Genomic DNA, 13,678 nt, shown 5'->3' on the forward strand with positions numbered 1-13,678 from the left:
AGATTTACTTCTATCATGTACAGTATTAGCAATAATATAAACTAAGCAACGATACATAATTTAATAGCCGTTCTCTTAGATGCTACTGCAAGATCAAATCAACAAAGGCAATATCAACACACGCCCTTCCTATCTTTCTGTTCATAGATGTACGATCAATATACTGTAGCACTCCTATATGCCAAGACATCTGCATCCAGTTTTCCAGATTCCAATGAATTCTTGGGCTAAATTATACTATTCGTATTCACTCTCCTCCCCACCTACAGACGCCTCATTCATAATCCTGCTGTGTTTACAGAAATACACCGATCAGCCATCACTGACAGGTGAAGTGAATAACAATAATTATCTTGTGAAGGGGTGGGGTATGTTAGGCAGCAAGTGAACAGACAGTTTGCAAAGTTGATGTGTTGGAAGCAGGAAAAATGGGCAAGCGTAAGGATCTGAGCAAGTTTGACAAGGGCCAAATTGTGATGGCTATAGAAGACAGGAAGGAGAACCGGTGAACCGTTGACAGGCTCAGAACCAACATGCAGGACTTAGAGGATCTGTTGCTAACGTCTTGGAGTGCTGCTAGATACCACAGCACACCTTTAGTGGTTTTGTGGAGTCCATGCCCCAACAGGGTCAAATCTGTTTTGGTGACACAATATAAGGCAGGTGGTTGTAATGTTATGGCTGAACAGTGTATATTATACCTTGAAGAATGCAGAGGTTTAACATGTATTGCTGTTTCAACCCGGAGCTCAGGTTACTGTGAGTGTGGAGTTTTGTATGTTCAAGTGTCTGTCTGGGTTCCGCTCTGTTCTCCAGTTACCTATCACCTCCCAAAAACATGCCAGTAGGTAGATTGGTTACACTAAATTGCACATAGGTGTGAATAAGTGTTCTTGGTGCCCTGCAATGTACTGGCATCCCATTGAGGATCAGTGTCTGAGATCCACTGTGAATCTGACCAGGATAAAGCAGTAATTAATGATGAAAGAATGACAACATAAATTCAGATATTACACATTTAGTGTATGTATGTATGTAAACTGCCTTGGTGTATGGATCTATTAGAACAAGCTCCCATAACCACCCAACTAAAAAGAAAATCTAGTCATAACATTATTAGGAGAACTGCTACAGCCCCAAGGACTTCATCCAGAAATCTTGACAGTCTGAAAGTATTGTAATAGGACTCCCGGACTGGAGGTGAGAAGAGCAACACCTCAGGATTGTAGAAATATGAAAGAGATTTATTATCTTTGCCAGTTATTACACTGATGGCACTAAATATAGGAGATAAGCAGTTACACATAGTTTCCAAATGTATATACTACAAACAGGAAGCAATATCTAACTCACATTAATCCATGTTATCTGTACAAATCCCTTGCTTCTCATTTTTTTCAGCAAACATGCTATGATTTCTTGACTTTTAATATCTAGGTGAAAATGTGATTTAGCGAATACTTGTACCATCAAAAACAAATTAATGAGGTCTGGCTATAAATTACAAGCAAGCATAAATTCACATAATCCACAATTTGAAGATGGTTTCAAAGAGGTATTTCGAATGGAATAAGGTTAGTCAATATGATCTACATATATAAGGTATAATTACGACATTCAATCAATAATGCTTCTTCCCGCTGGATCAGACAGCAATTCAACTGAAGCTGTATAAATATTCATAAGGACACTGTAATGACAGCATGCAAAGGCTGACAGCATGGTGGTTTAAATCTTGTCAAATTAATAATTAAAGAAAAATTAGACACCTGAGAGTATCTGTGTCAGTGTTCTGTGTGTATATTCAGTACATCTGAAATCGCCTTGTTTGTGTTTTTTCACAGATTAAGCCTAGTGTTAAATCCTGTTCATTTGTACACTTCTTAACAAATGGGCTACTTTGGTTTTTAAAACATATCTGAGAACTGGATTAGTATAGTTGTTATACATTTATGTTTAGATATATTTACATAATCATAGATATCAGAAACCTAGATGCTTCTTTGAGCTAAGACTGACACATCTTCAGCATCGTCCTCTTGGTCAGGGTACGTTTCCAGATTGTCCCCATTGAGGTAATTAAATTCAGACTGTCCACAAAGATTTTTGTGAAAATCCCAGCACACAGGGCAGTATTTGGATTGCACCTTGCTCAGGCTTGCTTCAAGCCGAGTTTGAGGTTATAGACCTTTCATCAACAGCCTTGAAGAATGGACAAATCCAGAATCATGTCAAATCATCAACCATCCAATCCAGCAAACTCAATAACACATATATGAAGAACAGGGCCTTGGTTTAGCTGTTTGTTTATTAATGGTAAGCCCCCATTAAGAGATCATTTTAGACCAATATCAGTTTTAATGATTCAAAAAACATTACTTTTACATTTACATTTATAGTATTTTGCAGACACCCTTATCCAGAGTCACGTGGGAGAACTTGGAGAAGTTGAAAATGAATCAGGCAGCTGCATTCTGGATCAGTTGCAATGCAGGGGCAGACCTGCCAGGAACGAGTTGCAGTGGTCCAATCTCAAGATGAAAAGGGACAAGCACCTGAGTGGTCTCTGTGGTTAGAAAAGGCTGGAGCCTTTTGATGTTATAAAGGAGAAACCTGCATGACCGTCAGGTTAGTGAGTAAGGAGAGAAGGATAAAGCTGGTGATGTACATACAAATAATATACAATATCCAACTTAACCCATCTTCTAAAATGCATTTGATTCTAGTAATTTTAAAAGCTGTACTGCTTTGCATGCAGTAAAGTCTGGTTGGAAGGTGGGAGTAAAGAGGGGGGTATTACAACTGTGAGATTCTAAACCCTGTTAAGAGCTTACAAACATACTGAAGTCAGCTATAATGGCTATATTGTGGGAATACAAGTCAGTATTTCTCACAATCAAAAATTTAACGAAGTTTTTAATTGCCTAGTTTGTTTTCTTTTCTTTTTAAGATCTTATCATAAAATATCTGACCATTTGGTTACTTGTAATGGATCATACATGAAGCTTAACACAGTAAATGCCTCATTGCTATACATGTCTTTATATTTTTCACAGCACTGCAGAAAGCTTGTAGCAGTGATTTGTGAATGAGCGTGTAGGTGATGAGTAACTGGTGATGAATGACTGTAGGAGATGAATACAGAGCAGAAGTTTAGAGCTGAACAAGCCTGTGGCCTTAGGACTCTTAGGACTTCAGGCTGAGTTACATCTACAACTATCTCTCTCTCTCTCTCTCTCTCTCTCACACACACACACACACACACACACACACACACACACACACACACACACACACACACGCGACTTTAAACAAGGTGTGAGTAAAACACAAAAGTCTTGAAGCATATAAGATATAAGCTTGTAATATAAATCAAATAAACACTTTCAGTTAGAAACAGGAGTTATGCTGAGGAGTGAAGGAGGACTTGCACAGAACATGGTCAGAGCAGTGCAGCTTGGAATCTTTCTTAATTTAATTACAGAAAATAAAGTGACTTACAGTGCTGTGAAAAAGTACTTGATTGATTGGCTGATTTCTTCCGTTTTTGTGTTTATCTCACATTAAATAGTTTTAGATCTTCAAACGAAATACAACATAAACCAACGGCAACTTGAGTAAACACACAGTACAGATTTTTTTTTATTATTTATTTACTGTCCTATTATGGGTCAATTTGACCCAGTTCCACATCTGGGATACTGGTTAATCTCTCTTTATCTCTTTGAATTTTTTTTTATTTTTTTACTTTTCCTCATCTAGGGTCATGAACTTATATGCAAATATTTCTTCTTATGGCTTATCTTGGACAAGCCATATTAAAGGTTTACTGTTTTAGGCTGTTCTTTGCTGTTTTTGTGTGTATTTAAAAAGTGAAAGTCATTTTGACCCATAACATACTGGCTGTAACTTCTTTTCCCAACATAATAGGAGGGTTAATTGAAGCAAAAAAAGTTATCCAACATCTATCACCAATGTGAAAAACTAATTGCACCCTTAAACTTAAAATCTGGTTGTGCCACCTTTAGCAGCAATAACTACAACCAAACGCTTCTGATAACTGGAGATCAGTCTTTCACTTACTTCTAGGACTAGGACTTACTCCTATGCTTTGGATCATTGTCTTGCTGCATAATCCAGTTGCACTTGAGTTTCAATTTACAGACTGAAGACCGAACATTCTCCTTTAGGATTTTCTGGTAGAGAGCAGACTTCATGTTTCCCTCAATTATAGTTGTCCCTCAACAAAAGTTGCCCAGGCCCTGAAGCAGCAAAGCATCCCCACACCATCACACTTCCACCACCATGCTTAACCGTAGGTGTGATGTTCTTTTTGTGAAATTCTATGTTTGGTTTACACTAGATATAACGGGACTCCTGTCTTCCAAACAGTTCCACTTTCAACTCATCAGTCCACAGAACATTCTCCCAAAAGGTTTGAGGATCATCAAGGTGTGTTTTGCCAAAATTCAGACGAGCCTCAATGTTCTTCTGGGTTAGCAGTGGTTTTCACCTCACCACACTTCCATGGATGCAATTTTTGCCCAGTGTCTTTCTGATAGTGGAGTCATGAACAGTGACCTTTATTGATGCAAGAGAGGCCTGTAGGTCCTTTGATGTTGTCCCTGGCTCTTTTGTGACTTCCTGGATGAGTTGTTGCTGTGCTCTTGATGGAATTTTGGAAGGTCGGCCACTTAAATAAATAAATAAAAACTGTATTTGTCTTCACACAGAATTTGTTTTAATTTCTGAAACAATGTAGTATGATATATGCACAAAGACCGAAGAATTCAGGATACTTTTTCCACAGCACTGTATGTACTTGATGTTGAACTACAGCATATTATCATGGCAGTGTTTTATCATTTTAAGTAACCAGACATTCAGCTGTGGAGATTCTCTGAGACAAATTTTTCTTTGCTTTTTGAGTTCATATGCAAATAATCATTGCCGTAAGAGTGAACAAAATATAACTGCGATTGCACCTCATTGCAACCTTTTAAGCCTACTTCTCTAATAACACCTCAAAACCTCACTATCATCAGCAACGGCAGCACCTTGCTACAGTCCACCCACATAATAATTATTTCTCCTGAATTTGCTCTGACAGCCTCTAAACCCCAACAGTTTTAATGAGCACAAATCCATTAATGCTCTGTTATCAACGTATTATTATGTACCAGAAAATCATTCGGATAATTACAAATTCAAAAAGGGCTCATGTTTCTCACTTGTAGACTCTCATATAAAAATGTACTCTTATTCCCTCTGGAGAAAGGTGAGGATTTTAGAATAGCTTTTGCAAAAACCTAAGGATATTGTAAATCATAGATTGTATTATCCATTTGCATATGTTATGAAGATCAACATTTTGTTTTTTTTCTAATCAATATTCTGATATTTGCCTCAACTAACAATTCTGTAGCTCACTGTAATTTGATCAGGGGTTTTGTTATACCAACTTAGCGTTTTCAATTTTCCTGTGAATTTTACCCAGCAGCAATCATGACTAATTATACTACAGAGCTGTTGAATTTGATTCAGAAGGTGTCAGATGGTATTAATAAAATTTTTAGCAGGTCTGACAGCAGTGCCAGCTACAAGACAAATTAAATGTTGATATTAACACACTCTTACTAATATGATATAATGTATGTTGTTATTTGCATAGTAACAACTTACACAGAGACTTGGCAAACACTGCACACAAGTAGATTAAGTAGATTAACAAGTAGATATGGTGAATCTGTGAGGAAACCTTTATTTAGCATTTTGTCAGAACTTTGTAATAGTCAGTGGTAAAGTTATTCCTTTAGGTTTTCCAATGTGGGAAAGTCTTCAGGACAAAATTCAATTCAATTCAGTTTTACTTGCGTAGCACTTTTAACAATGAACATTGTCATGAAGCAGCTTTACAGAAATATAGAAATAAGATATACATTTTTAAAATGCATGAATTTATCCCTAATGAGCAAACCAGAGGTGATGGTGGCAAGGGAAAAACTCCCTGAGATGATTTGAGGAAGAATCCTTGAGAGGAACCAGACTCAAAAGGGAACCCATCCTCATCTGGATGACAACGGATAGTGTGATTATAAATAAATTCGCTTCTACTGTGTACTATATGGTCAAAAAGTGCAAAAGTGTAACTAGGAACTTGTGATCTTATGAGCAATTTATGAATATAAGCATTAGATTTATTTCTGAATTCATTAGTTAATTCATTTTAACATGAAGTCTATTTTGTTGAAGTTATCAACTGTTCAATGATGGAGACTTGAGTGCAAAACAATTGCAATCCTAAGGCTATCGTAGCAATTGTACTCTAAGCCGTTGTAGCAAAACTGTTCGTAGCACGTAAGTGATAACAGGAACTAACTTGTTTTGCATATGTTCCACAATGTTAAACTTAATGAATCACAATGTATTGCATCTACAATACAGTCAATATACAGTATTTCTCTGTATTGAGAAAAGAACAAAAAAAATCATTTACTCCAAACTCACTCATAATGGAAGCCTAAGCAAACTGCTGGAGCATCAATAAACGTTTCTAAACACTTATTTTTGTAAGATGCTTTCATGAATTCCTCAAAGGTATTTGTACATTAAGCTGTAAATCTGTATAATTCATCCTTCCAGATATGGGAATACTTTTTTCAGTTTGTGGTTAGCTGCTAAAAAAAAAAAAAAAAAAAAAAGTTCCTCACTTTCCATCTGATCGATGGACGCTGCAAAGCCTGAGGGAAAGAGTAATTAAAAAAAGACTTGCATTTAATCTATTGCTCTAATGTCAGAAAGATGGATACAGTTACGTAAGAATCATGGTATACAGTCATATTTTAACAGCTTACTGATGGAATTAAATAACTGCCTTTAGACTTTGATTATATATGAGTGCCAAGTCAACAATTTTCTCAGTACAGAGAGAGTATAGTGTGAAAACATGAGCTCTTGTCTCTAGAAATCACACATTTACTACAGATGCTGTTTCAATTTGGCAACCCGAAAACAAGTGCCAAACTTGAAATAGCTCTGATTCTGATAATAGAGCATAGAATTCAAAAGCATAATACAAACAGTGTGGAGATTAAATAAAATAAATAACAATAACAACAATGAGAAAAGTGATAAGATTAAATTCCTAAAAAGTTAGATCATTCTACACTAAAATATATGTTAGAGTCTTTCATTGTCTCTTACGAATGCTGCATGTTGATGTGCTGTGGATGTTCAGGACATTGGATCTGTCCAGCGTGAGAGGCTTTTCCTCTGATCTCAGCACCCAGTCAGATGGCATCACCAAGCTGCTGAAGTAGAGGAGCCTTGCAGTGCTGACCACTAATTCAATAGATTACTGCAATTATCGACTTTTCTTTAATTACTTAGACCAGATCATTATTTGTGGCTGCTGATCTTTGCACTTCTGTGTGTCACTAAGTTGCTGATAGATCAACATTTCAGAAATTCCTGCATCCAGAAAAATATTTAGCTATCTGATCTGATTCCTCAAGCTGGCAATCAAACAAAAACCTCAGGCTCCCAAACACCAAAAGTAAAAGATCATGGCATGTTTCCAACAGCACACAAGCTACAAGATTAAATCTTAAAGCATAATGCAGCAGAGGAACAGATGTTTTCTATGTTCACTTTGCAGAGGCTCAGAAGTCTACGCCTACAGCAACGAAGGCTCATTAATCACGACCTATTGGAGGAGACATAAGATCAAGCCAAATCCTCTTGGGGTGAGTGATGCAGCCTCAGGAGGAACAGAGCTGACTAATTAACCAGTGTGAGAGAGACACAGAGAGACAGATGAAAGAGATGAAAAAGAGACATAAAGCAGCAGACAAAACAGCACTTCATTCTATACAATGAAAATATCAGTTTTAGATGTCTGTATTTAACAAAAGATAGATCAAACTCTGTCTAGATCGAGTGAAAATACAAAACCTGGTGCAGAATGTTGGACGTGTTGGACCCAGGGACGGATTACTGACCGGGTCTACTGGGCACATGTTCAGGAGAACTGGCCACTGAGGGCCTTGACAAGCATAGATTTAACGTGAATGATTAGACTGATTGGTCATTTCATCACACACTAATCACACATACAACACTATACATAGAATACAAGCCAATGAATGTAAAGTCACAGAGTGTGAAACAAATTATGAAAAATAATATGAAACTAGTGTTTGGAGCAGTCCAGATAGGTCCTAACTGTTTTTAACTTGAGTTGAAAAGCAGATGAAAAAAACATGGAGAACCACAAACCCACTGTAAGTGTGTCAATGAAAGGAATAACTTAAAAAGGAAAGTGAAGCCGAAGAACGTTATGTTCCCTAAGGAGTCAGAAGCTAAAACTAAAATGGGCCAAAGAAGATTTAATAAGCTATATAGTAAAGTTCTCGTCACATTTTGACAGCCTTGAATAAAAGACCAAAAAACGAAAACAAAAAAAGATGTGGACCAAGAGCATTCAGCCAGGACACTTGCCTGTCAATTTCAGATGCTTCTTCTCTTGCACTTGCATTTAAAGCTCTCCAGCTCATTTGCATGGCTGCATCCGAATATCCCTACTACCCTACTATACAGTAGGTCAAAAGCAGTACGTCAAAGGAGTAGTATATCCGAATTCTCAGTATTCATAACACAGTAGGTGAGAAATACCCCGATGACCTACTGCTTCTGCCGGGCACTGCGCTATCCCATAATGCAATAGGACTGGCGTGGAAGAGCTGTCCGAATCAAAAATGGCAGAATGCCAAGCATCAACTCTTTTGAAGTTGCTGGTCACATGACAGTGCCAACTGTAGTATGTCAGGATGTAGTATGTCCAGATTGTATTCATACTACACACATATACTGATCAGTACGTATCCTATGAACGGCCGAGCAGTAGGTACTGAATCGAATGCCATAGGTACGGTCACAGCAGCCCATGTGTTTTCAGGGGTGTGGCTTGTGAGGGAATAATGAAAAAGTTTTGAAACAAATCAAATCATTGACTATACTTGTAAGTTTTACATAATGAAATCATTCATTCATTCATCTTTAGTAGCCTCTTTATCCTGAGTCACGGTGAGCCTTTCCAGGGAACACTTGATATGAGGTGGGAATACACTCTCAATGGGACACCAGCCCGTTGTAAGGCACCATGCAAACACAAATTAAGTTAGCTAATATACCTACCAACATGTTGTTTTCTGGGAGGAAACATGAGAACCCAGAGGAAACCCATGTAAACATGGGGACAACATACAGACAGAAACACTACAAACAGAGCTCAGGCTCAAACCAGAGATTCTGGAGCTGTGAGGCAGCAATGTACCTCCTGCACCCCATGCCACCCTGATGAAATAATGATCAAGTGAAATGAAAATTAACACATCAAACAAGCAAAAAATAATCATTATTAAAACACCCGAGATGTGTTATAAAATAAAATGAGATTCACTAAACAGTGGTGCTTTGTCAGAGAAACAAAATGAAATCAGCAGGTTGGTGTGATCTCAACTCAATAAGCAGTGGTATGCGAGTTTAACTCTGCCAGCTGGAGTGCATTTCATAATGCTCATCAAAACTCTCATCAGAGACAAACTGTATAACAGAGTCTTTACAGAACATGACCACAGCACACAACTTGCTACTCCAAACTGATCCAGAGCAAATGAGGCAGGGGTAATGCAGTAGTTAAGATTTTTGAGCTAGTGATTATAGCCCCATTCTAGATGCATCATTTTAATACTTTAATAAACGATAATAGGAAGTATTTGCTATTCATGATCGTTCAAACGGGTTCAATGAGTTCTTCAAGCATATGTGCAAACTTTGGCAGAATACCCGAATGGAGAAAAAAGGTCAGTTTTTAGGTTATGAAGATTTTAATGATTTATAAAAATGGATGCCAGAAAGTAGCTGAAAAACTACATGTGAAACAATTTTATTGTATCACTGTATTTACTTTTTTTTTTTTTTTTTGCTTTTTATTCCCAGTGTCAGAGCCATCAGTGACATGGGATCAATGCATTACCCAAAGTACTACATCTGATCAGTACCACTAAGAAATATTTACTTCAGTGGTTTATGCTTCTCTTAATATTTTTACCCCCAAACAATTAGGAAAACATCAGAGGACCAGCAGCTGTGTACTAATACAGGAAAATTGGCACTATACACCACTTATCAGTACAGGAGTACAGGCCCATAAAACAGCTTCTCTGAAAAGCCAGCACAAAGCATAACACACTGTGTAATTGTGGAGGCACGACTGCAAAGAGCTGCATTATGTGTGGCCTCAATGGTACACAGTTCCAACCAAACTAAAATGTAAAATCAGGTTTTATTAAATGGTTTTGCTGTTTCAAAGTTTATTACAAACACCCTTCTTATTATTATTTCTCTCAAAGCAGTGAGACAGACGTTCTTTACAGAAAATGCTTCTAAATCTGTGATCTAATCTTGTTTACACTGAACAAGCCTGCTCATGAACAGGTCTGAGCTTAGGGACTCGTTGTGTTGGCAACGAGTCCGCCAATAGCTTTGCAGAAAAGAAAGATCCAGGATCAGGTCAAATCATCAACAATCCATTTCAGCTAACTCAGTAATATATGAAGACCGGGCCCAAGAAGATCAGTTCAAAGCCCAGGATTGCCAGAGAACCAGTGCTGGACTCTTGAGCGAAGCACTGCTCGGACTGTATCCTGTCTCAACTGTGAGTCTCTTTGGTTATAAGTGTATGGCAACTGATTAAAAATAAACCTTCCACAGTGGAGACAGATAAACAAAATGCTCCAAAATTCATATGTACACAATAAACACACTTACTATACTCACACTCAAACACACTGCCTACTGCAGATTAGTATAGTTATCATACTTCCCAGTCCACCATCACTATCCCAGTCCAGATTAATTCATCATTTACTTTTCATGGAAGAAATAAACACAATTATGTGTGAGTGAGAGGGAAGAACAGAGATTTTAGAATATAACCAACATAAAGATGCCCTGCCAGAGCGTGATATCACACTTGTACAGACTACTGGTGAGTAGCAGGATGTAGTAAAGGACACAAGATGGGAATAAAGTCCGGAAAAAAATTGTGTAGGCCATTAAGTCTCCAAATCAGTCTCTATTTCCAGTTCAATGGGGTTCATTATGGGTTACCCAGAAATGACAAATGTACATGTTAAACACTAAACAGTGTTTTAACTGTAATAAAAACAGGCCTGATTAATGCTAAAAAATAAAGGCCCACTATTACAGAGTGTCAGTCAAAAATACCTCATTAAATAATTCCCAGTCCACCAAAAGGGTTCACTAATTTAGAAGATTGTTACATAATTGGCCTGTTGACTCCATTAACCACAGAATGGTGTTATTCCAGTCCACCTCTCTGGACAGACACTGTAAAGTGTAATTTACAGCTGTGATTCTCTTTTTCTGCATGGATTGAGAAACTCTGGCTGTGTCAGTTACTTAGTATTATAACTATACAATAGATAATGCTGTCCTTTAGCATATATTGAGTGACAATAGTACTAGACAGATTCATGGTTCATTATCAATTTATTATCGAATGCCAAAGTCATAAAGGATCACTTAAGTACACAGGACACATAATAATATAAAATAATAAATACATTTTTAAAAATAAAATATATTTTATATATATATATATATATATATATATATATATATATATATATATATATATATATATAACACAACAGCAGGGCGGTGGGCCAAATCAGATGTCAGGCCTCCGGGAATTCTCCCTATGCTCCTGATGGCCAGTCCAGGCCTAGTCATATATTTTAGGTAGGAACACATTTAAGATACTCCTTAAACTGCACAATACTGCTTTAGTTTTAAGCACCACGATGCCCCCTGCTGGCCTCCAGAAGTGCAGTCAGATATCAGACTAAAATTCAAATATAGTACAGCCCCAATTCCAAAAAAAGTTGGGACGCTGTGTTGAACATAAATAAAAACAGAATGCAATGATTTGCAAACCTCATAAACCCAGATGTTATTCACAATAGAACATAAAAAACATAAATGTTTAAACTGAGGAAATCTACAACTGTAAGGAAAAAAATAAGGTAATTTTGAATTTGATGGCCGCAACACGACTCAAAAAAGTTGGGACCGGGGCAAAAAAAAGGCTGGAAAAGTAAGTGCTACTAAAAAGAAACAGCTGGAGGAACATTTTGCAACTAATTAGGTTAATTGGCAACAGGTCAGTAACATGATTTGGTATGAAGTGAGTATCTTAAAGAGGCAGAGTCTCTGAAAATTAAAGATGGGATGGAATCTGGATGGAAGCATATGTTACTCTAAAATCTGTATATAACTTTCAGCATTGATGGTACCTTTCCAGATGTGCAAGCAGCTCATTCAATAGGCACTAATTCACCCCCATACCATCAGAGATGCAGGCTTTTGAACTGAGCACTGATAAAAAGGTGGATGGTCCCTCTCCTCTATAGTCCTCTTTAGTCTAGAGGACGCAGCATCCATGGTTTCCAAAAAGAATTTCAAATTTCGATTTGTCTGACCACAGAACATTTTTACTACTTTGCCTCAGTCCATTTTAAATGGGCTTTGTTCACATATGTCTCCTTCTTTGCATGATAGAGCTTTAAGCAGTGGTTTGTGGATGGCACGGCAAACTGTGTTCACAGACAATGAGTTCTGGTGGTGTTTCTGAGCCCATGCAGTGATTTCCATTACAGAATCATGCCTGTTTTTAACGCAGTGCCGCCTGAGGGCCCGAAGATCACGGGCATGCAATATTGATTTTCGCCCTTGTCCCTTGTGCACAGAGATTTCTCCAGATTCTCAGAATCTTTGATGATATTATTTACTGTAGATGATGAGATATTCATAGTCTTCGCAATTTTACGTTGAGGAACATTATTCTGAAATTGTTCCACAAATTATATGCACATTTTTTCGCAGATTGGTGAACCTCTGCCCATCTTTACTTCTGAAAGACTCTGCCTCTCTAAGATACTCTTTTTATACCCAATCATCTTACTGACCTGTTGCCAATTAACCTCCAGCTGTTTCTTTTTACTAACACTTACTTTTCCAGCCTTTTGTTGCCCCCGTCCCAACTTTTTTGAGATGTGTTGCAGCCATCAAATTAAAAATTACCTTGTTTTTTCTTAAAATACTACATTTCCTCAGTTTAAACATTTGATATGTTTTCTATGTTCTACTGTGAATAACATGGGTTTATGAGATTTGCAAATCGTTGCATACTATTTTTATTTACATTTAACACAGCAGCCCAACTTTTTTGGAATTGGGGTTGTAGAACTATTTACATACCAACATGAAGGAAATAATCACAAAATATAGACTGATGAAACTTATTTTAATGTAATAAAATTATATTGCCACCAAAAGCATGCACCACTGATATCACTAACAGCACTTTCAGTAGCCAAACTGTACACTCTTAGAAAAAAAAGAAACCTCCAGTGGTTCCTTGGATAGTTCAGGTTATTATCTAAAAGGGTTCTAGTTGGAACCTTTAATAATTTCTCCTTAAGGTTTCAAAGTGTAATATTTTTGAGAGTGTAAAATTATCCACAATAGTGGAAAATATGCACTCCATAATAAAGAATCCCTCACTGGCAGTTTATTTGATTCAATTTGTGTG

General features: G+C 37.2%; 1 protein-coding gene across 3 annotated transcripts in view; it reads right to left on the reverse strand.

The window, feature by feature from the left end:
• Nucleotides 1-13,373: 13,373 nt before the first annotated feature.
• Nucleotides 13,374-13,678, reverse strand: part of ascc1 (activating signal cointegrator 1 complex subunit 1) — an 11,896-nt gene continuing 11,591 nt past the window's right edge. For all 3 annotated transcript variants that reach the window (XR_008387461.1, XM_053639238.1, XM_053639237.1), the window contains one exon: nucleotides 13,374-13,678. This exon is cut by the window's right edge. The gene's annotated coding sequence lies outside the window, so the exon portion shown is untranslated.

The sequence above is a fragment of the Ictalurus furcatus genome, chromosome 13 (genome assembly GCF_023375685.1).
Source record: "Ictalurus furcatus strain D&B chromosome 13, Billie_1.0, whole genome shotgun sequence".
Taxonomy (NCBI): Eukaryota; Metazoa; Chordata; class Actinopteri; order Siluriformes; family Ictaluridae; genus Ictalurus; species Ictalurus furcatus.